The sequence below is a fragment of the Budorcas taxicolor genome, chromosome 1 (genome assembly GCF_023091745.1).
Source record: "Budorcas taxicolor isolate Tak-1 chromosome 1, Takin1.1, whole genome shotgun sequence".
In the NCBI taxonomy this organism is placed as follows: Eukaryota; Metazoa; Chordata; class Mammalia; order Artiodactyla; family Bovidae; genus Budorcas; species Budorcas taxicolor.
Genome location: NC_068910.1, coordinates 115573077 through 115598527, shown reverse-complemented (window position 1 = coordinate 115598527; position 25451 = coordinate 115573077).

Sequence of the window (25451 nt, the reverse complement as noted above, 5' to 3'; positions counted from 1 at the left end):
CAAATGTATGCTCCTAAACTTCTGTTTTTTGATAAATGTTCTTTCCTCAGTATTTTGTTGTTGTTGTTTAGTTGCTAAGTAATGTCCGACTCTCTTGCAATCCATGCATTATACCCCTCCAGGCTCTTCGGTCCATGGGATTTCCCAGGAAAGAATATTGGAGTGGGTTGCCATTTGCTTCTCTAAAGGATCTTCCCAACCCAGGGATCAAACTCACAACTGCTGCATTGGCAGGCTGGTTCTTTACCACTGAGCCACCAAGGAAGCCATTTTCTCAGTATACAGGTGTAGTTAATGTGCTAATTTTGGGGCAGGGGTTTTGATTTCTGTCTTCATGTCTCTTGAGATTTTCTCTGTTTCTGTATTTAAGGTTCTTTCACTCTCATTATTGATAATCAGATTCTAATAAATATCTCAACCTCTGGTTTAATGTATTTTTAAATTTTTTTCTCCTTTCCCCCCCATCTTTATCTCTTTGTTGTGCTTTTTTTTTTAAAAAAAAAAGAAAAAGCAGGTAAAATACAGAATTAGAGAGAAATACTAAACAGAACGTTATGTTTACTTCTTGACTTTGACATCCACATAGTAGAAAGTAATAGCATTGACACTAACTTATACTGAGAGAGAAGTTTGGAACTTATTCTCACATGTACATATATATTCAACTTGAGGACTTACAGCAAAAGGTCACAGAAAACCAGATAACAATGATTGCTTTGCTTTGAAATATAATAAGCAGAAAGGAGAATGTAGTGATGGTCTTTTCATTTTCAGAACATCTTTAATACTGTAGAAATAATTTTATGTTTCCTTTTTTACCTCACACATGTTATGAAATACAGGATGTCACTGTCAAAATTCAGAAATGAGTGCTGTGAGGTCACTAAGAAAAGGAGGGGATGAGCCAGGAATAAAATCGCTTAACACTTCATATCTCTTTCCTTCCTTTCTTCCTTCCTTCCTTTATGCCTACTAATATAATATTTTTTTTTTCTTAATCTCTGGGAGAACCACTGGTTTTGCTGCAAGGAAAATGAATCCAGATAGAGATGATTGTTCTAATTTAACTCTTTATTATGCTTTAACAATGAATAGCATTTTCCTTTGTGTAACAGGAATTGATTACACTGATAACAATTGTTTGTATATATTTATTTGGAAAATGTCTTTTGGTTGACTCCTATGAAGTGTTGCTTTTAATTCTGACTCATAATCATACACGAAAGAAGCTATTATCTAACCCTTGTTCGAATACAATCATCTGAGACTAAGACTAATAAAAAAAGAAAGAAATTTTCATTGAATTGCGAATACATGCCAAATATTTTCTCAAAGTAGTTTACTACTTAACTGCTTATTCATGCTATAATAAATGTACTCTTTTTCTCACTTTTCCAGTTCACAAGTTGGAGACTCAGTTGCTCCAGGGACCTGCCTAGCCACTGTCTAAACGAGTGTGCACAACAATACGATGTCTTCTCAAAAAAAGGGGTTTGTTTTTGTTTTTAGTGAATTAAGGCCATTTTGTTTTAGTAAATTAAGGCAAATTAAACTGCTCTGATTTTTTTTCCACTTTAACTATATTAAACAGGCCAATCCATTTGACATGGCCTCCCTTACCATTCACTCAAGTCAGAGCTCATGAATTGACAATATTTGTAGCATTTGAGAACAAATATAAGAAAAGACAGACTGGTCATGAACTTCATTTTAAATCAGAGTAGATAGTTTTATGTCCTTGGACAAAAAAAAAAAAAAATAACTCTCACATGCTCTTGTAAGAACTATGTAGAGGTTGAGTCCAATTCTTGTTATTTTTTTTAAGGGTTATTTTATTTTTTTATTAAATTAATTAATTTATTTTAATTGGAGGCTAATTACTTTACAATATTGTAGTGGTAATTTTTTTTCTTTAACCAACTTAGTTTGGATAATCAAGCATTGTTTCTAAAGGTTTATTTTTTATTTTTATTCATTTAATGTTTGCTTGTTATGATTTTACACAACTATTTATAGAACAGTTTGGAATAATTAAATCAAAACCAGAGATGAAGTTTCAGATGAATTTAATTTCCCTCTGATTCCCAACTGAAACATGATGTTTTGAGGAAGCAGCCAAATAAGGCACATGTTCTTCTGGGTAGCTGACTTAGAAAATGATCTTAAGAATAGACTAAGAATTTGGTAAAAGAGGAACAAAAGTGGGACATGTATAATCCTAAAAGATGAGATTCTCATTATCTTGCCTTCTCTTTGGCTAATTTTTTTCAGTATCTCTTTGACATGAATAATCCTTGTGAATAATTCATCCATATCACCTGAAATTATAGTCAGGTGTACACATTCATTTAATCTGTATTTGTTCCATGAGTATTTTAAGAATAAAGTTAAAATAAGCAGTGTAACATTGTCAAAGTTTGATTCTTTCAACATTTAAATCATTATTGAGCACCTTGTTTGTGCTATGGACTGTCAAAAAGACACTGGGAATATGATGGTGTTTTACTAGTGTATTTAAGCTGCTTATAATAAAACCCTACAGACTTGGTGGCTTATAAACAACACAAATTTATTTCTCATAGTCTTGAAAACTGGAAACTCCAAGATTATGTTGCTGGAGGATTCAGTGTCTGGTGAAGACCATTTTCAAGTTATAGACTGCTGACTTCTCTCTGTGCCTTCTCTGTGAAAGGATGAGCTAGATCGCTGGAGCTTTTGTAAAATGTCATTTATTAAATTCATGAAGACTCTACCCTAATCACCTCTCAAAGGCTCTAGTTCCCAATACTTTCACACAGTACATTAAAATTTCAACATATAAATATTCAAATATTCTAACATACAAATATTCATCCCATAGCAAATGGTGACTAAAACCAGAATATTCCTCTTTTATAGATTTTACAACATAGAGGGAATGATTAACTAATACAATAACAACACAAGTGAATGTAAACATGTCAATAGAGCAAGTGAAAAAAGAAGTGTTATGTGGAAATTTCTATAAAAGAGTAATTTGGCCTTTTTAGAAAGATCAGGGAAGGCTTCCACGAAGAAAAGATTATTGTGCTAAAGAAATTGAAAATGGAGAAGGGTTAAATAGATAAAGAGGGAAGACAGATCCTTGCTACAATGAAGAAAAAAAAATCCTGTGGTGACAGAGAACAAGATAAAGAGAAGGGGCAGAAAGTCCCACATGCCTGGAGAACAAAGATAGAGGCAGACTGTGGTGTGAGATAAAGACTAGAGAGGGCAGGCAGGCCAATACCATGCAGGGCCTGGTGGGCTGTGAGAAGTTTTGACTTTATCCTAAGAGCAATGGAACTTGGAGAAGGCAATGGCAACGCACTCCAGTACTCTTGCCTGGAAAATCCCATGGATGGAGGAGCCTGGTAAGCTACAGTCCATGGGGTCACAAAGAGTCGGACACGGCTGAGCGACTTCACTTTCACTTTCATGCATTGGAGAAGGCAATGGCACCCCACTCCAGTACTCTTGCCTGGAAAATCCCATGGATGGAGGAGCCTGGTAAGCTACACTCCATGGGGTCACAAAGAGTCGGACACCGCTGAGCGACTTCACTTTCACTTTCATGCATTGGAGAAGGCGATGGCAACCTACTCCAGTGTTCTTGCCTGGAGAATCCCAGGGACGGGGGAGCCTGGTGGGCTGCCGTCTATGGCGTCGCACAGAGTCGGACATGACTGAAGCGACTTAGCAGCAGCAGTAAGAGCAATGGAAAGGTTTGCTTTTTCAGAGATGTGATATTAAACGTGCTTTTTAAAAAAATCTGGTAAAATCGTCGAATTAATTATAGAGTATCTAGAGTAGTAAAAGGTATACTAGTTAAATGGTGATTGTAATTGAGCAAGGAATTCATTACAGCATATTAAATGACTGGTGGTGGTAGAAATGGAGAGAATATGTTGATGTAACTTGGTGATGGGTTGAATGAGAAACTTGAGGGACAGGCACCTGTCAGGACTGTCAGACTGACTCTGAGTCTTCTGGCTTCTGGAAAAGAGTGGATGGTGAAGCCAATCACTGAGGAAAGGAATACTAGAAGAGGATCAGGGATAAGTAGGTAAATTCGGTTTGGGATACATTGATTTTGAGATGCATTAAAGGAACACTCAAGAGATCTCAATAAGCATTAGGTATATGACTCTAGATTTTAGAGGAATAGATTTTTATAGAAATATAAATATAGTTATCTGCATAAAATGTTCACTGAACCCAGAGTTGCAAGAGAAATTTACTTAGAGAATGAGGAGAGGAGCAAAGACAGGCATAGAAGTAAATATACCTTCAAAACTTACCATAGATACTTGGGCAAATCACTTCTTTCTTTCTTTTTTCTTTCTATTCTTTTTTGAACTTTATTTTCCTTACCTGAAAATGAGTATCTTCCTAGGATTCTGATGAAGTAGCATCCATGTGGCTTGTAAATAAAAGTTTAATCAATGGTAGAATGAGGATGTTGTTGATGGCAATTGATGGTGGCAGTGCTGACTTTATTTCTACTGACCAGATAGTTATGCATAAAAGCAACAAGAACTTTTTGGTTAAAGTGCTAATTCTTTGAGTTAAAATCTTTCTGAAAACTTTTTAGACAGTTCATGAAATGTTTTTAAACAAAGAAAACTGAAAATTATTTAACTTCTCATTGATGACTCAAGATCACCACTTGATTGCTATTTCTTTTTAATGGGCTAGCGTATTTTCAAAGGTAAAATATTTAAGCCCTAATACTTGTTAGGTGATACTAGTGATAAAGAACCCATCTGCCAATGCAGAGATGTAAAAAATGTGGGTTCAGTCCCTGGGTTGGGAAGATCCCCTGGAATAGGAAATGGCAGCCCACTCCAGTATTCTTGCCTGGAAAATTTCATGGACAGAGAAGCCTGCAGGCCTACAGTCCATGGGGCCACAGAGTTGGACAGGATTGAGTGACTGAGCACTATACTATTTAGAACCAAATTTCTATACTAATTTGCATATCTTAGCAGCCTTAGTGTTCTGTCTTGACCACTCCTAATATTTTTCTTTTGATCTGCTTAAAATCAGATAACCAAGTTTATTAGAATTATTGACTAAAAAAAATGTAGATAACTTAATGGACTCTAGAAAAAGTGCATGGATTTTATGACATTTATTGGGATAGATGAGGAATCATAATTGCTTCCTTCCTGATTGTTTGCTATCTTTCAGATTGCTGAGATTGCTGGATGGTATATATACGTGGGTGAGCCTGTATGTTAATTCACATACATATATTGAATCATTTTTCTTAATTACAAATTCCCTTTACTTGAAATTATATGTGGATATATACATTATACATTTAATTTAATTCACTTCTTTAATATGCTTTTTTCACATCTATTAGACTAAACTGTCTACATATATTATCTCAGTTCAAATTCAAGAAGACATGAAACGTTTAACAGAAAAACACACATACATTATATCTATGCCTAGTTTTTTCAACAAAACAAAATAAAAATGCAATTAGAGATGAAAAAATGTGGAGCATGGAAGAATATCCTATCCAATAGTAAAAGCAAGTTTATGATATAATCCCATTTATGAAATGTTAAGGTTATGGGTTGGGGGAAGTAGGTAGGTATGTGTGTTTTGATAGTGCAGAAAGAGGTAAGAAACGATCATCAAAATACCAATGGTAGTTATCTCAGGGTGGTAAAATTTCAGATTCTCCATTTGTTATAATGTTAATACTTTTATACTTATTCAGTTTATTTAAGATGGGCAATTTATTTAAGATCAGCAAAACTGGATGAGAAAGCAAAACAAAATTTTAGAAAGAACTATGGACTTCCCTGGTGGCTCAGATAGTAAAGCATCTGTCTACAATGCAGGAGACCCGGGTTCAATCCCTGGGTTGGGAAGATCCCCTGCAGAAATGGCAAGCCACTCCAGGACTATTGCCTGGAAAATCCCATGGACAGAGGAGCCTGGTAGTCTACAGTCCATCGGGTCACAAAGAGTCGGACACGACTTCACTTTCACTTTCACTATAGATTTATAAAGTGTTTAGTGAGCAAGAGTTGATATCTAGAAATTAATAATTAAATATGCATTTTTGTTTTTTAAAGAAAGTCACTCATTATATGTATTTTCTTTTATCATATATTTTTTCAAAGTAAAACATAAAATGAAATAGTTTGGAAAGAAAATAAAAATCAACATTATATTGCTTCACTCTCATGACAAGAGGCAACTACTTTATACTCTTTTACATGTTTCTATTGTTTGTTACCTTCAGATCTCTAAATAATATGTTTTTATTATCCAGAGACATTACTTTGCTGACTAAGGTCCGTCTAGTCAAGGCTATGGTTTTTCCAGTGGTCATGTATGGATGTGAGAGTTGGACTGTGAAGAAGGCTGAGCACAGAAGAATTGATGCTTTTGAACTGTGGTGTTGGAGAAGACTCTTGAGAGTCCCTTGGACTGCAAGGAGATCCAACCAGTCCATTCTGAAGGAGATCAACCCTGGGATTTCTTTGGAAGGAATGATGCTAAAGCTGAAACTCCAGTCCTTTGGCCGCCTCATGAGAAGAGTTGACTCATTGGAAAAGACTCTGATGCTGGGAGGGATTGAGGGCAGGAGGAGAAGGGGACGACGGAGGATGAGATGGCTGGATGGCATCATGGACTCAATGGACAAGAGTCTGAGTGAACTCCGGGAGATGGTGATGGACAGGGAGGCCTGGTGTGCTGCGATTCATGGGGTCGCAAAGAGTCAGACATGACTGAGCGACTGAACTGAACTGAACTAATGTGTCATGTGGACATCATCCCATGATAAGCTGGAATTTGATTCTGTCAAAGCATCCCACATTCTCTTTCTCATCTGGCCAGTATTATTATACTATTTTTCATTTACCTTATTTGTTTTCTTTTTAGATTTAAGTAACTTGTTTAAACCTTTTTTCCTTGTTACATAAACAGGGTGTCTCACATTATAGGATGAAATTATTAATACTGTTACCTATCCTTTGTTCTATTTCCCACATCTACTCCATCTCCCAATCTCTTAATTTTACAATGTCAAGTTTCAAAAGATTTAAATGCATTGTAAATCACATCAATTCTTTCTTATGCTTTGTCTATGAAAGAACGTGAAAATGAAGTCGCTCAGTCATGTCTGACTCTTTGTAACCCCATAAACTGTAGCCCACCAGGATCCTCCGTCCATGGGATTCTTCAGGCAAGAATACTACAGTGGGTCGCCATTTCCCTCTCCAGGAGATCTTCCCAACCTAGGGACTGAACCCGGGTCTCTCACATTGTAGGCAGATGCTTTACCATCTGAGCCACCAGGGAAGTCTAATGCTTTGTCTATAGGCTGATTCAAATACACAAACAAATGAAAAATGTCAAAGTTCTTAAAGCTATGTATTAGTTATCTATTGCTGTGTAACAAATTATCACAAACCTAATGACTAAAATAATGCAGTATTGTCTCACAGTTTCTGTGGGTCAGGAGTTTGGGCACAGATTATCTGGGTTCTAGAATGCAGTCTCTCACATGGCTAGTCAAGTTATTAGCCAGGATTCTGGAGATCCAGCTTCCAAGTTTACACAGTTGTTGGTAGAATTCTCTTCCTTGCAGGTTTTAGGGCTGAGAGTCTCAGTTTCTTGCTAGGGTTTGACCAAAGACTACTCTTAGTTGCTCATGGTAGAGGCCTCTCTGTAGAGCAGCTTACATCATCAAAGCCAGGATGAGAGAGAGGAGGTTAGCCAGACATACCTTACAATGTTCTATAACGCAACCATGGGAATGACATCCTGTTACTTTTGCCCCTTTGTTATTAGTTAGAAGCAAGTCACAGTACTTGATTCAAGGGGATAGTTTTACACAAGACTGTGAGTACCAGAAGGCAAGGATAATTTTGGAGTCTCTTCAAGTTTTTCCACCACAAGCTATGATATATAATTTTGTTCTCTGCAGCATCTACTAACTTGATTATGTCCTTTTGTTTTATAATATTTTCCAAAGTTTATCATTCTTTTCTCCTTTTGTGTGTATTATATTTATTCTTCTCCCCAAAATGTGATGTCCAATCAAATTTTATTGGGGGTTTTGATTTCAGAGATCTTCCTCGGGACCTCTACTTCCTGCTCCTATTTGGACTAGGCAATCACTAGGCTTGCTGCAGCAAACTAGGCTTGTGTTCACTATTTTTCTATGTCAATTCCATCTTTAACTTTTGCTACAATTCCTCTTCAATCTAGATATCTTCAGTCTATAAGTATTTTTTGGTTGCTACCATGTGACCAGGTACTGTCCTAAGCTCTTGGTATCCAGTAGTGGAAAATGAAAGTAAAGATTCCTGTACTTGTAGAACTTACATTCTTTTAGAGGGAGATGAAAAATATAAAAGTAAATGAGAAGACTAAATAGCTTGTCTGATGTTGATAGATATTTTTAAGGAAAATAAAGAAGTAGAAGGATAAGTAGGATAAGGATTACCTGTGCATCAGGAAGTGTTAGAAAGGTAGCCAGATAAATTTTAAATTCAGTGAGTAGAGAAGATCTCTCTGAGAAAAGGATATTTGAACATAGATGTAAAGGAGGTGAGGGAATGAGCCATATGTGTATCTTGGAAAGCTCTCTAAGCGAAGTGACTCATGATGCAAGGAAGCCCTACATTGAGGTAATGGTGCTTTGCACCGTGCCACACTGCCATCTCCGTCAAAATGATGGGCTCAGGAATTGCTGTCTGAGCCAAAGAAACCACCGTGTCTTTGTGGGATAATTCTGACGAATGGAGGTGTTCCATACTAGGATGGGACTTACCCAATCAGATCTTCTAAGGGAGAGTCTGGCCATGGCACACACAAAGACTGATTAAAGAGTTGGGTGGTTGAGAGGGAGCCTGCAGAGGCCAGGAGGAAGCGGCACTAGTGTTAAAGTAGAAGCCAAGCTGTGGAGGAGCAAAAAGTTGAAAAATAAGCAGAGCGGGGAGAAGCAGAGACAATAGAACTCTGAAACTAGAAGATGCTGAACTCCCAAGTTGCTTATAGTAGAGTAGCTAAGAGAGCATGAAAGCGAAAGTGTTAGTCGCTCAGTCATGTCCAACTCTTTGCAACCCCATGGACTGTATAGCCCACTAGGCTCCTCTATCCATGGAATTCTCCAGTCAAGAATACTGGAGTGAGTAGCCATTCCCTTCTCCAGGGGATCTTCCTGACCCAGGGATCAAACCTGGGTCTTCTCGCAGGATACAGCATGCTTGGGGCTGGTGCATGGGGATGACCCACAGAGATGTTATGGGGAGGGAGGTGGGAGGGGGGTTCATGTTTGGGAACACATGTAAGAATTAAAGATTTTAAAATTAAAAAAATAAAATCTAAAAAAAAAAAAAACAAAACCTGGGTCTTCTGCATTACAGGCAGATTCTTTACTGTCTGAGCCACCAGGCATGAACCATGCCCAAATCTCTCCAACTTCTGACAGATTTGTTTCCTCTATTTCTTCTGGTTTTTGCCATAAAACTCCGCTTTCTGAGGTAACTGAAGGTGTCTACACCTTGCAAATGAAGAGAATCACTAACAACAAAGCAGTTCTTTCTGCTTTCCTTAATTGCCTGGGTTCTTTATTCAATTATCACTTTTTCTTTAATTATTACTTTTTCTTTAACTTAAAAAGCTCAAAACAGATTTGGAGTATATACATTTTCAGCAGCATGAAAGTCAGTCTAACTTGTAACCATCCACTTGCTTTTTCTATGCTGGGGGTATCTAAGAGGTGTTTCCCCACAGTCCCACCAAAGGATTTCTGTAGTCCTTCTATCAAAGCGAATTTTAGTTTTTCAAATTAATTTCTCAGGTTCTTGTCTACTCCCTTGTCTGTGCTTGTGGTTGAGGTTGTGGATGTATGATGTCTGTAAATTTCTCCTAAACTCTTAGCAAACATGTTTCCGACCCTCTTTCATTTTATTACTGCCTTGAACCTCAATCCATGAAAGCAACTGTGGGAGATGAGTGTGCACCTCCACCGTGGGCAATTGTCACTATAACTTCTCTTCTCTCTTTCTCCATTAGAACTTCAGAGCATGCTGTTTGTGAGTTTTATACTCCAGGAAACTAATGTACTTATAATATCTTGCAGCACAAATTAGACCGGTGAGTGTATGACTGCTGCACTTTAAATAGTCCATTGCTTAAAGACAGGAGCAACTACTGATAGCTAGCTGTGAAGCAATGCTTTACATTTGTACATTTAAATTGTTCCTTGTTCCAGTGGGATAAGTAAAATATCATTCCTTTTCCTGTTTTCTTTCTGGTAAATTTTTAGCTTTCCTGTTACAATAGTTGGGGAATAAGTGCACCCAAGAAAATGTGCTTAAGTGTGGTAATTCAGCAGAAACATGCATGTTCGTTACTGAAGCTGACTTTTAGCAGTTCACATTTTTCCTCATGAAAAGAACTGAATAAAATTATGATAACAGATTATAATGCATACCACAATTATTCTGTTAAGCCTAGCCTCTGAAGTGCAAAAATGTCTATGAAATTTTAAAATATTTGAGCAATTTTTTACTCATTTTGGAGGATTCTCTCACCCATGGTTTCTTTTTTAAAAAAAGAATTTGGGTGATTATAAAGCAGTTTTTCCACTCATGAATTCCTTGATCTGTATTATATTGTTAAAACTCTTGTTGCTTCTACTTTATGCCCTGGATTTTTGGTAGTGATGGAATGACTTCCCTATTTGTTAATCCAAAATCTTGAATTCTCCAGAGCATTAACTTAAATCATTATTTCCATAGTTGAAGAATTTCTATTGTTATAGACAGTGTCCTTGAAATTATATCAGCTCACTATGTGAGAATTCTTGGCTCACAGGGGAGAAATTCTGTCAGGACCAAAGCCACAGCCCGAGGACTATAAACCCTTTTTCACGTAGGCATATTTGAAGAAGCGGATAGGCAGAGGAGTAAGAGAATAGATGATAGATGGTCTAAATGAAGCTGAGTGCTTTAGAGTGATAGATTAATAATATAAAACTATCTGTGCCTGTTGAATCAATTGATTAGATTCCCCTGGTAATGCATTGAAAGTTTCTGATTAACTATTTGCATGGATCACTACGTTTTGCACAACGGATAAAAAACATTTCACAGAACTTCCTCTAACTCCAACATGTCATCTTACAAGCATGAAATGGTGGGGCAAAAGTATTTGATGGTTCCACACAAATCTCAATCACACCCATGATGACAACCCCAAGTGCGGGTGCCATAGAGAGTGGCCAATAGCCTTTTGTTCCTAAGGAAACACATATTTAATATTGTTGGAATACCCAGGTTCTGCTGACTATTTGTTCTAGAAAGCATTTAACAACTATTTTTTAATGAAGAAATGTCTGATTCTATGAGCTTATATGAAGCAGTCAATTACACAGACACCTGCAGAAATAGAGAAGGTATTCATAAAGGCAAGACAGAAATAGAGATAAAGGTTAGATGTACTGATAGAAGCAGCAGCCTGAGAAAGCTTTCCAGAATTTTGCCTGATTAGCCTTTTACTTGTTCTATATAAGCAATTTTGAGAGAAAGGTGAGGTGAAATGTTCTGATCAGAAAAGACCATGTGAGCAAAGGTCCAGAGTAAAAGGAACTCTAATATTTTAAAACTACATAGTCTATTCACTAAGGATAAGAACTTTCCTCACTATTATATTATACCTTTCATATTATCTTAACTTCAAGTTATTTTCAGGGACTCAGGCAACACACAAAGAAAAATACATTGATTTGAACCTAAAATTTACAGATAATCCTGCCTTAAAAAATCCTTTAACATATACACACTACTGTATATAAAATAGGTAACTAATAAGGACCTGCTGTATAACACAGGGAACTCAACTCAATATTCTCTAATAGCATATATGGGAAAAGAATCTAAAAAGAGTGGGCATATGTATATGTATAACTGATCCACTTTACTGTACACCTGAAACTAACACATTTAAAACAATTATATTACAATAAAAATTATTCTTAAAAATACCTGCCCATACAGGAGACTATAGTCAATATTCTGTGGTAAACCATAATGGAAAAGAATATGAATGCATATATATGTATAACTTTTCTGTACAGTAAAAGTTGACATTGTAAATCAACTATATTTCAGTAAAATTAATTTTTTAATGTGCAAAAATTTCTTTGATTTATATCTGAAAAATTTTTAATCTTAAAAAAGTTTATTTCTTGATCACTGCCCCCAAATCCACCACAGCCAGGACCCCTTCAGTGAACACTTCTCTTGATCTTGTGTACCTACTTTTGTGGTAACTGAAAACACTACAGTCAATTTTCTCCTTTAGTTTTACCAATCCCTGCTAACACTGCTAGATATCTAGGGCAAGGTTATTTGGGGGGGGTGTGTGTGTGTGTGTGTGTGTGTGTGTGTGTGTGTTTACTAAAGCTCATAAAAAGATCACCCCACCTAAATGAATTCAAAGGTTTGCAGAAAAAAAAAATCTGAGAAACTGGGCAAAATTTTAATAGTACCTGGAGGAGATAAAACTTTGTTATGTTGAAATAAGAGAAAATACCAAGTAAAGAAATAGTGCATAATATAAACTGCTAAATAACTTGAAATGAACTTGGTAGTTAGCAAGGAAAGAAAGGCTTTTAATATTTTTAAATGGGTGGTTGAATGGAAGAGAAGAGAATTCTATCTTTTATAATGTTGATGCATGGAATCTATATATTAATAACATCTCTGATCTAGCCCACAAAACTTCTAGAGATGTTAGAATATGGTCAATGTTTTCTCAATTTAATTGTGACATGAAAATGGAAAACAGAATTGCATATTCAAATTTACCACAATTTTCTTATATTTATTTTGTTCCCACTCCCACATTTTAAATCAGTACCAATATACCGAATTAGATTAATAGTTTAAGAATAATCACCTGAAAGACTGTTCTTCCTTCTTTACTAATTATATTGCATCTTTCCAGTTTTGTTAAGATGCAATTAATGTATAACATTGTGTTAGTTTGAGGTGCTGCTGCTGCTAAGTCTCTTCAGTTGTGTCCGACTCTGTGTGACACCATACGTGGCAGCCCACAGGCTCCCCCATCCCTGGGATTCTCCAGGCAAGAACACTGGAGTGGGTTGCCATTTCCTTCTCCAATGCATGAAAGTGAATAGTGAAAGTGAAGTCGCTCAGTCATGTCCTACTCTTAGCAACCCCATGGGCTGCAGCCTACCAGGCTCCTCTGTCCATGGGATTTTCCAGGCACGAGTACTGGAGTGCACTGCATAATTATTTGATATGTGTATATACTGGGAAATGACTACCACATAAGTTTGGATACTATCCTTCACTGCACATTATTACAATTTTTTTATGTGATGAAAATTTTAAAAATATATTCTCTTAGCAACTTTCAAATGTACAGCAGTTAGAAGCTGTGGAGTGCAGAGAACTGGACATGAATGAGTAACTGAGCACACAGCACACATTGGTAACTAGAGTGACCATACTCTGCATTCCCAGAAATTATTCATCTTAGAACTGGAGGACTGCACCATCTGACCACCTTACACTCATTTCCCCCACTCCCCCATCCCCCACCTGGCAACCTACAATTCATTCTCCATTTCTATGACTTTAAGATTCTGTACTTAATTTAGTGACACAGTAATTGTCTTTTCTTTTAGACTTATTTAATTTAGCATAATACCCTCAAAATTCATTCATTTTGACACAAATGGCAGGATTTCCATCTTTTTGTATGGCTGGCTAATATTCCATTTTACATATATTCTGCATTTTCCTTCTTCATTCATCAGTTATTGGACAGATAACATTGTATATTTCTATACCTTGCCTATTGTACATAACGCTGTGATAAACATGGGAGTGCAGATATTTAAGATAGTGATTTTGTTTCCTTAATACACACACACACACACACACAAACTGAGAAGTGGAATTGCAGAATCTTATGGTAGTTCTATTTTTAATATTTTAAGGAACTTCCATACTGGCTGCATCAATTTAGGCTCCCACCAACAGTGCACAAGGGTTTCCGTTTTCCTACGTCTTTGCCAACACATGTTATCTGTTATCTTTTTGATGGCGATCGTTTAACAGATATGAAGTAGCATCTCATTGATTTGCATTTCCCTGATGATTAGTGATGTTGAGCATCTTTTCTAGTATCTCTTGGCCATTTGTATGTCTTCTTGGAGAAATGTCTGTTTAGTTCTTCTGCCTATCTTTAGGTCAGATTGTTCTTGGGTACTTTTTGTTGGGTTGTGTGAGTTCTGTATATGTTTTGGATGTTAACCCCTTATCAAATATATAATTTGTAGATATGTTCCCATTTCTGTAGGCCGCCTTTTCCTTTTATTAGTAGTTTCTTCTGCTGTGCAGAAGCTTTTCAGATCAATGTAGTACCACTTGTTTATTTTGCTTTTATTGCCTTACTTTTGGAATCAAATGCCAAAAAAAAAAAAAAAAAATCATTGCCAAGGAGTTTACCCTCTGTTTTATTCTAGGATTTTTATTGTTTAGGCCTTATTATTCAAGTCTTCAGTTCTTTTTGAGTTGATTTTTGTGTATGGTGTAAAATAGAGGTCCAGTATCATTCTTTGCATGTGGCTTTCCAGTTTTTCCACCACCAGTTACTGAAGAGACTATCCTTTTCTCAATGTATATTCTTGGCTCTGTTGTCATAAATTAGTTGACTATGTATGCATGGGTTTATTTCTGGGACCTGTGTTCTGTTTCCTGGATCTTGTTGTATGTTTTTATGTCAAATACTGTTTTGATTACTATAGCTTTGCAATATAATTTGAAGTTAGTGAGGGTGATACCTCCAGCTTTGTTTTCTTTCTCATAATTATATCATTGCATTGTGTAATTAATTAAATAGTAGAATTAGTGAGAATATATTTCACTTTATGGCTTTTCCCTTTAACATAAGCAATATACAGTCCATCTAATATAAGCAATTTTTTCTTTAGGAAATAATAGATTGGTTTAAGGAGAGTCTCTTGGACTTCTCAGCATTTCCTATGTAGCAGACTCAATGGAAAAGTAAATTAACACCTAGGATATTCTTGAGCAAATGACTCCTGCAATCCTCTATCATAAGGACTCTAGTTTTTAATATTTGAGTTTTGTATGTGTTTTTTAAAAATATTATAATTTATGTAAAATAATGCATTTTAGAAGATGAAAGGTTACATTTTCATCTTAATTGCCTTACAAATTTGATTTTATCTTGTTGCACACATTAATCTTTTTGAATTATAATAACCCTAAGAGTTAAGACCTGACATTAGTTTTTTTTTTTTTTTTTTTAATCAGAAAGAAATGGAAAAACTTGTTGAAGGAAACTCAAAAGTTTAGTGATGGATCCAAAATTCACAACCAGCTTTACTTGGAAAAAAGATCTAAATCCTTTTCATTACATTACAATAAGTTGTTTTTTTTTTTTTTAACTTTACAATATTGTATTGGTTTTCCCATACAACAACATGAATCCACCACAGCTGTACACGTGTTCCCAATCCTGAACCCCCCTCCCATCTCCCTCCCCATACCATCCCTCTGGGTAATCCCAGTGCATGAGCCCCAAGTATCCTGTATCTTGCATCGAACCTAGACTGGCAATTTGTTTCATATATGATATTATACATGTTTCAATGCCATTCTCCCAAATCAGCCCACCCTCTCCCTCTCCCTGTCCCTCTCCCACAGAGTCCAAAATACTGTTCTGTACATCTGTGCCTCTTTTGCTGTCTCTCATACAGGGTTATCGTTACCATCTTTCTAAATTCCATATATATGCATTAGTATTCCGATTGATTATATTCAGCCAAAGATGGGGAAGCTCTATACAGTCAGCAAAAACAAGACCAGGAGCTGACTGTGGCTCACATCATGAACTCCTTATTGCCAAATTCAGACTTAAATTGAAGAAAGTAGGGAAAACCACTGAACCATTCAGGTATGACCTAAATCAAATCCCTTATGATTATGCAGTGGAAGTGAGAAATAGATTTAAGGACCTAGATCTGAATGATAGAGTGCTTGATGAACTATGGAATGAGGTTCATGACATTGTACAGAAGACAGGGATCAAGATCATCCCCATGGAAAAGAAATGCAAAACAGCAAAATGGCTGTCTGGGGAAGCCTTACAAATAGCTGTGAAAAGAAGAGAAGCAAAAGGCAAAGGAGAAAAGGAAAGATATAAGCATCTGAATGCAGAGTTCCAAAGAATAGCAAGAAGAGATAAGAAAGCCTTCTTCAGTGATCAATGCAAAGAAATAGAGGAAAACAACAGAATGGGAAAGACTAGAGATCTCTTCAAGAATATTAGAGATACCAAGGGAACATTTCATACAAAGATGGGCTCGATAAAGGACAGAAATGGTCTGGACCTAACAGAGGCAGAAGATATTAAGAAGAGGTGGCAAGAATACACAGAACTGTACAAAAAAGATCTTCACGACCCGGATAATCACGATGGTGTGATCACTCATCTAGAGCCAGACATCCTGGAATGTGAAGTCAAGTGGGCCTTAGAAAGCATCACTACGAACAAAGCTAGTAGAGGTGATGGAATTCCAGTGGAGCTGTTTCAAATCCTGAAAGATGATGCTGTGAGAGTGCTGCACTCAATATGCCAGCAAATTTGGAAAATTCAGCAGTGGCCACAGGACTAGAAAAGGTCAGTTTTCATTCCAATCCCAAAGAAAGGCAATGCTAAAGAATGCTAAAACTACTGAACAATCGCACTCATCTCACACTCTAGTAATGTAACGCTCAAAATTCTCCAAGCCAGGCTTCAACAATATGTGAACCGTGAACTTCGTGATGTTCAAGCGGGTTTTAGAAAAGGCAGAGGAACCAGGGATCAGATTGCCAACATCCACTGGATCATGGAAAAAGCAAGAGAGTTCCAGAAAAACATCTACTTCTGCTTTATTGACTATGCCAAAGCCTTTGACTGTGTGGATCACAATAAACTGTGGAAAATTCTGAAAGAGATGGGAATACCAGACCACCTGACCTGCCTCTTGTGAAATCTGTATGCAGGTCAGGAAGCAAGAGTTAGAACTGGACATGGAACAACAGACTGGTTCCAAATAGGAAAAGGAGTGTGTCAAGGCTATATATTGTCACCCTGCTTATTTAACTTATATGCAGAGTACATCATGAGAAAGGCTGGACCGGAAGAAACACAAGCTGGAATCAAGTTTGCAGGGAGAAATATCAATAACCTCAGATATGCAGATGACACCATTCTTATGGCAGAAAGTGAAGAGGAACTAAAAAGCCTCTTGATGAAAGTGAAAGAGGAGAGTGAAAAAGTTGGCTTAAATCTCAACATTCAGAAAACAAAGATCATGGCATCCAGTCCCATCATTCATGGGAAATAGATGGGGAAACAGTGGAAACAGTGTCAGGCTTTATTTTTGGGGGCTCCAAAATCATTGCAGATGGTGACTGCAGCCATGAAATTAAAAGACACTTACTCCTTGGTAGAAAAGTTATGACCAACCTAGATAGTATATTCAAAACCAGAGACATTACTTTGCCAACTAAGGTCCATCTAGTCAAGGCTATGGTTTTTCCTGTGGTCATGTATGGATGTGAGAGTTGGACTGTGAAGAAGGCTGAGTGCCGAAGAATTGATGTTTTTGAACTGTGGTGTTGGAGAAGACTCTTGAGAGTCCCTTGGACTGCAAGGAGATCCAACCAGTCCATTCTGAAGGAATTCAGCCCTGGGATTTCTTTGGTGGGAATGATGCTAAAGCTGAAACTCCAGTACTTTGGCCACCTCATGCGAAGAGTTGACTCATTGGAGAAGACTCTGAAGCTGGGAGGGATTGGGGGCCGGAGGAGAAGGGGACGACCAAGGATGAGATGGCTGGATGGCATCACATCCTCGATGGACATGAGTCTGATTGAACTCCGGGAGTTGGTGATGGACAGGGATTCATGGGGTTGCCAAGAGTTGGACTCGACTTAGTGACTGAACGGAACTGAACTGATACTGTATTGGTGTTTTTATTTGTGGCTTACTTCACTCTGTATAATAGGCTCGTTTCTGCACCTCATTAGAATTGATTCAAATATATTCTTTTTAATGGCTGAGTAATACTCCATTGTGTATATGTACCACAGCTTTCTTAGCCATTCATCTCCTGATGGACATATAGGTTACTTCCATGTCCTTGGTATTATTAACAGTGCTGCGATGAACATTGGGGTGCACATGTCTCTTTCAATTCTGGTTTTCTCAGTATGTCTGCCCAGCAGTGGGATTGCTGGGTCATAAGGCAGTTCTACTTCCAGTTTTTAAAAGAATCTCCACACTGTTCTCCATAGTGGCTGTACTAGTTTATATTCCCACCAACAGTGCAAAAGGGTTCCCTTTTCTCCACACCCTCTCCAGCATTTATTGCTTGTAGACTTTTGTATCGCAGCCATTCTGACTGGTGTGAAATGGTACCTCATTGTGGTCTTGATTTGCATTTCTCTGATAATGAGTGATGTTGAGCATCTTTCATGTGTTTGGTAGCCATCTGTATGTCTTCTTTGGAGAAATGTCTATCTAGTTCTTTGGCCCATTTTTTGATTGGGTGATCTATTTTTCTGGAATTGAGCTGCAGGAGTTGCTTGTATATTTTTGAGATTAGTTGTTTGTCAGTTGCTTCATTTGCTATTATTTTATCCCATTCCAAATGCTGCCTTTTCACTTTGCTTATAGTCTCCATTGTTGTGCAGAAGCTTTTAATTTTAATTAGGTCCCATTTGTTTATTTTTGCTTTTATATCCAGTATTCTGGGAGATGGTTCATAGAGGACCCTGCTGTGATTTATGTCGGAGAGTGTTTTGCCTGTTCTCCTCTAGGAATTTTATATTTTCTGGTCTTACATTTAGATCTTTAATCCATTTTGTGTTTATTTTTGTGTATGGTGTTACAAAGTGATCTACTTTGATTCTTTTACAAGTGGTTGACCAGTTTTCCCAGCACCACTCGTTAAAGAGATTGTCTTTACTCCATTGTATATTCTTGCCTCCTTTGTCAAAGATAAAGTGTCCATAGCTGTGTGGATTTATCTCTGGGCTTTCTATTTTGTTCCATTTATCTATATTTCTGTCTTTGTGCCAGTACCATACTGTCTTGACGACTGTGGCTTTGTAGTAGAGCCTGAAGTCAGGCAGGCTGATTCCTCCAGTTCCATTCTTCTTTCTCAGGATTGCTTTGGGTATTTGAGTTTTTTTGTATTTCCATACAAATTGTGAAATTATTTGTTCTAGCTCTGTGAAAAATACTGCTGGTAGCTTGATAGGGATTGCATTGAATCTGTAGATTGCTTTGGGTAGTATACTCGTGTTCACTATATTGATTCTTCTGATCCATGAACATGGTATATTTCTCCATCTATTAGTGTCCTCTTTGATTTCTTTCACCAGTGCTTTATAGTTTTCTATATAGAGGTCTTTACTTTCTTTAGGTAGATATATTCTTAAGTATTTTATTCTTTTTGTTGCAATGGTGAATGGAATTGTTTCCTTAATTTCTCTTTCTATTTTCTCATTATTAGTGTATAAGAATGCAAGGGATTTCTGTGTGTTGATTTTATATCCTGCAACTTTACTATATTCATCAATTAGCTCTAGTAATTTTCTGGTGGAATCTTTAGGGTTTTCTATGTAGAGAATTAGAAGGAAAGAAATCTTAAAAATTAAGGCAGAAATAAATGTAAAAGAAACAAAAGAGACCATAGCAAAAATCAACAAAGCCAAATGCTGGTTCATTGAAAGGATTAATAAAATTGACAAACCATTAGCCAGACTCATCAAGAAACAAAGGGAGAAAAATCAAATCCATAAAATCAGAAATGAAAATGGAGTGATCACAACAGGCAACACAGAAATACAAAGGATCATAAGAGACTACTATCAGCAATTATATGTCAATAAAATGGACAACGTGGAAGAAATGGACAAATTCTTAGAAAAGTACAACTTTCCAAAACTAAACCAGGAAGAAATAGAAAATTTTAACAGACCCATCACAAGCACGGAAATTGAAACTGTAATCAGAAATCTTCCAGCAAACAAAAGCCCAGGTCAATTCTACCAAAAATTTAGAGAAGAGCTAACACCTATCCTACTCAAACTCTTTCAAAAAATACCAGAGTAAGGTAAACTTCCAAACTCATTCTATGAGGCCACCATCACCCTAATACCAAAACCTGACAAAGATGCCACATAAAAAGAAAACTACAGGCCAATATCACTGATGAACATAGATGCAAAAATCCTTAACAAAATCCTAGCAATCAGAATCCAACAACACATGAAAAAGATCATACACCATGACCAAGTGGGCTTTATCCAAGGGATGCAAGGATTCTTCAATATCTGCAAATCAATCAATGTAATACACCACATTAACAAATTGAAAAATAAAAGCCATGTGATTATCTCAATAGATGCAGAGAAGGCCTTTGACAAAATTCAACATCCGTTTATGATAAAAACTCTCCAGAAAGCAGGAATAGAAGGAACATACCTCAACATAATAAAAGCTATATTTGACAAAGCAACAGCAAACATTATCCTCAATGGTGAAAAATTGAAAGCATTTCTCCTAAAGTCAGGAACAAGACAAGGTTGCTCACTTTCACCACTACTATTCAACATAGTTCTGGAAGTTTTGGCCACAGCAATCAGAGAAGAAAAAGAAATAAAAGGAATCCAGACTGGAAAAGAAGAAGTAAAACTCACTGTTTGCAATAAGTTTTAAAAGTGAAAAATACGATGTATATATGTTTGAGAAACATTTAGCTTAATGAGACTATGGTTGCAAAGAATTTGCTTAAAATTTTAGTGTATGTGTGCTATATACTCAGTTGTGTCCAACTCTTGACCGCCTCATGGACTTTTACCCACCAGGGTCCTCTGTCCATGGGATTTCCCAAGCAAGAATACTGGAGTGGATTGCCATTTCCTTCTCCAAGGGCTGTTCCCAGCCCAGGGTTCAAAATTGCGTCTTCCCCAAATCCTGCATTGCACATGGATTCTTTACCACTGAGCCACTGGGGAAGCCCAAATTTTTAGGATAGGGAGTCACAAAAAATATTTTAGTTACTTAAATGAACAAAAAACAGTAGATAGAAATTAAAGCTAGGAAAGAGGTTAGAAGTTTCATTATTTGGAAAAATCAAGGTGTTTCATACTTTCCTAGAGATTATGACTTTATCCCACAATGATTGCTCCTTGCCCTCAGCTCTCACATTCCAATAGTGAAAGAGGTTTTTCATATGCATTATCTTTGATTCTGCTATATTTGTGTATTACTTACAAGTATATTTACTGAAAGAAAATCTTTTCCTCTTCTCTCTTAAGTTCTGAACCAAAGTAAGCTGACAAATGATAGTTTAACAGAATGAAAGAAACATACTTTATTTTTAATGTTATATGTACAAGAATTGCACAGGAAAAAAAAAATGAAAGTCCCAAAATGCGGTTAGATGGGGGAACTTACATACTATTTTATTTAACAAAGGACAATAAATTGTGGAAAGTGATCAAAGGGAAAAAGGTTTTTGGCTTGTAAAACTGGTAAATTGAAAGAAAGTAAATATATGGGGAAAGCTAATGGTAGACTATGGTTACTTAGTAAAGTTTTTTATTCATACTCATCTTGGTTTCATCTCCAACTCTGATGATGTGTTGTTTTCCTATTTTTGTGCAGTTTCTTTTCACACCTTCACAAGTGGAATTTAGTATCTGCTCTTAGGCAGATGGGGAGGACAGAGATCTCTTCCTGTGTCTGTTCTCAATTGCCTTTCGCTCAAAATAATCCTTATGATAAAATTGTATATTTTAGGATAGCATATTCAAATCCCCTTCATACCTAAATTTCCACATGAAGTTCAAATACAGTAATATTTTCTTACAAATCTACTCCATCCCTAAATATTAAACTCAGATGATGTTCTTTTTCCAGCTTGACTTTGCAGCATTCACTCCAAGAAAATTTATTATGTTTTTTAGTTGAGAAGTCCTTTTTATTCCTGGATTGAAGGCAAAGGTTTGGGTAATAATGACTGTATATTCTAAAAGAAAAGGGATTAAATTGAAGGCTTGGTTCACAAACTCTAAACTATTTATATATGTTCCTTTATAGAAAAAGTTTCCCAGCCTTTTGAGATTGGATTCACTCAAATGAAGTTTTCTCTTTGGAATTCAGAATGCACTTCAGAATGGTTAAAAACAGTAATAAACACAAAAACTTACATTAATCTCTCTTTTCCTGAACTTAAGTAAAACTTGGCGTGCTTTTTGGCATTGGGATATTTGTGTGTTATAGTATGAGTATGTATACATGCATGTGTCTATAAAATATAATCTCATTTTCATTCTTCACCAGATTTCAAGCTTAAAGAAGGCAGAGAATCCTTTCATAAACTCATTTTATTTATCATGGATGTTAATATTTTGATATTAGCCAAGATATTGCTTAATGAATACTATATAAATAAATGCTGAAAGGAAATGGAAAATTTAAATCAATTTTCAATCTTAAAACCATATTTAATGATCATGCATATTTTACTTCAAAATGAAAATTTTTATCTTCAGCTCCCTGGAGCTTAAGAGTTCTCAGTGAGATGAAAACTACTGTAAGGGGGACAGAAGTAGAACTGCAGTAAAAAGCCCCTGAGGAGACCTGACCCTGTCTCTTACCTCTTACACAACCAAGGCAAAGTGAGACATCCTTCTGAATTTCTTTCCCCACGTGGCTTGAAGTGGATAATATCTGAGTTTCCATCGAGTTCTGAAAATCTGTGACTAGTAATGGCAACCTGTCCCACCAGTAAGTTGCGTTTCTAGTCATAAGTATTATTATTCAAAGGGATACTAGTTAGATTCCTTTTCTGCAAAATATCAAACTTGTTGACTGTTAACTTCTTGTTATGAGCTAGACATTATGCCTCAGTGCTTCCTGGTATTCTCACTTAATTTCCAACTTCAGGTAACAACTATTGCTATCGGGGTGGGGTGAGGGGCAGTGAGGAAATTAAACACAAAAGAGGTTAAAGTCATCTACCCATGTTCATAAAACTATGAAGTATCAAAACTGGGATTTAAACATGATTTTACATTAAAACCTAAACTACAGACCTCTGAGTTTATGTATTTTCATATCTTAATGGTTCCCCCTGAAAATCTTTTTATTTTATAAATTTGAAGAAGTCTCCTCTGAAAGACAAAGGCCTTAAATTTGTCCTGCCTAACATTTTATCTCTTAATTATCCTTTGACAAGAATCTAGGATGGTAGGAAGGCAGAGGAAATATCAAAGGGGAGCAGCTGTCCTGACAAAAGTATATGGGTACCTGGCAAAAAGGAACTTTGCCTCACTTATTACATTACCTTAGACTGTTCAAACTGCTATAACAAAATACCATAGACTGGGTGGCTTAAAATAGACTAGGGGGCTTAAACAACAAATATTTGTTTCTCACAGTTCTGAAAGGTAAGTCCAGGATCAAGGAACTGCCAGATTTGTTTGCAGATGGCCATCTTTTCTTTATGTCCTCACGTTCACTTGAGAGACAGAGAGATTTCCTGACTCATTCTTTTCTTAATGACACTAATCTCATAATGAGGACTCTGCCCACAAGACTTAATCTAATCCTAATTATATTTCAAATGCCCCACCTCCAATACTATCACCTTAGGGTTTATGGCATCAAAATATGTATTTTGGAGGGACACAAACTTTCAGTCCAAAACATATCCATTTATAATTTTGATAGAATGTTTTTACTAAGAGTTTATCTACTCCATGTCCTTTGGAAAGAACACTCTACCTCAAAGATTAACAAATCTTATAGTTGAACTAGTGTGTCTGAAATCCCACTGAAACACGTAGTGTATCTATGCCCAGGACCTAACCTCAATGAATCTCTTGAATTACAGCAATTGGCTTTCAGTCTTCTTTTTCTTTTTTTCAGTGAAATCAAACTACCAAGTTTATATATTTATGACCTCCTACTTTCTAATTTCCTCCAAAATATATGAAAGAATATATACTTTCATGTGTGTACATATATACATATATATATATATTTGAATTATATAAAAAGAATTTCACTTTATCTCAATTCCCTTTTGAAATGGAAATCATTCTGTTTTAATTCCCAGTGAAGTGATATGAACAAGTATTTTTAGAGTGTGAGGGAAAGGGTAGAAACAGGAGGTAGGTGGAGGCCACACCCAATTTGATGCACTTTTAGTAACCAAACAAAGCATCTTGAAGTGAGGCCTCTGCTCCAAAGAAATGTATACATGGGTTTATTTTTACATAAATATAGCTACCAGAACATACTATAATACTTGGTAAAAAAAAAAAAGTCAGTGAAAAAAGAGTCCATTCTAAAATTTGTTAGATCTCCACACAAGCCAATAAAAACTAATTTTCTATATAGAGTTTCAGGGTTGATAATATACAATTAGTTACAGTGATCTTGCTGTTTTCCTTTTTCATTGGGCACAGTTTATCTTATCCAAGGCAGAGTTTGCCAAGACAACTGAGCAAATCTAGTGTAGAGCACTTTAATGTGGTTAGGAAGTACCGAACACCGAACAAGTGTCTGTGTCAGGCTCTATGACTAGCCATGTTTCCTTTCTCAGAGGTCTTTTCTTTGCTTCCTTGAGTCATCACGTTGTCAGGAACTCTCAGAGTAGTACCTCTGGTAGAATGAGGTGATATGCCTCAGTGCTAATTTTCAACCTTTCTTGAATTTAGTGTGTCCTACAGCAAGACTTCTCACTTCCCTGCCTATTTCCTCCTGTGAAAACTGTAGTTTTTCTAATGCTGTGCAAGATTACAAGTTGATTAATAATTAGTAAGATCAGTTGTCCTTGTGGGTAAAGAATTCTGCAAATGCCAAATTGCACTAAATTGTTGAATAATATAAAGCTTCCAAGACAAGAGTTAAAGAAAGCAGTCAAAATGCCCAAGGCATTTGTTGTATATTTTCAGAGCTTGAATCAACTCATGGAACCAGAAGTCAGATAAGTTAAAAAATAATAATTCCTTATTATTTTCCAGTCACTGTGGTAAGTGAGTTATATGTATTAGTTTATCTAAACCTCATAACTTCATCACTTCATGGCAAATAGATGGGGAAACAATGGAAACAGTGACTGATTTCATTTTTCTGGGCTTTAAAATCACTGCAGATGGTGATTGCAGCCATGAAATTAAAAGACGCTTACTCCTTGGAAGAAAAGTTATGACCAACCTAGACAGCATATTAAAAAGCAGAGAGATTACTTTGTCAACAAAGGTTCATCTAGTCAAGGGTATGGTTTTTCCAGTGGTCATATATGGATATGAAAGTTG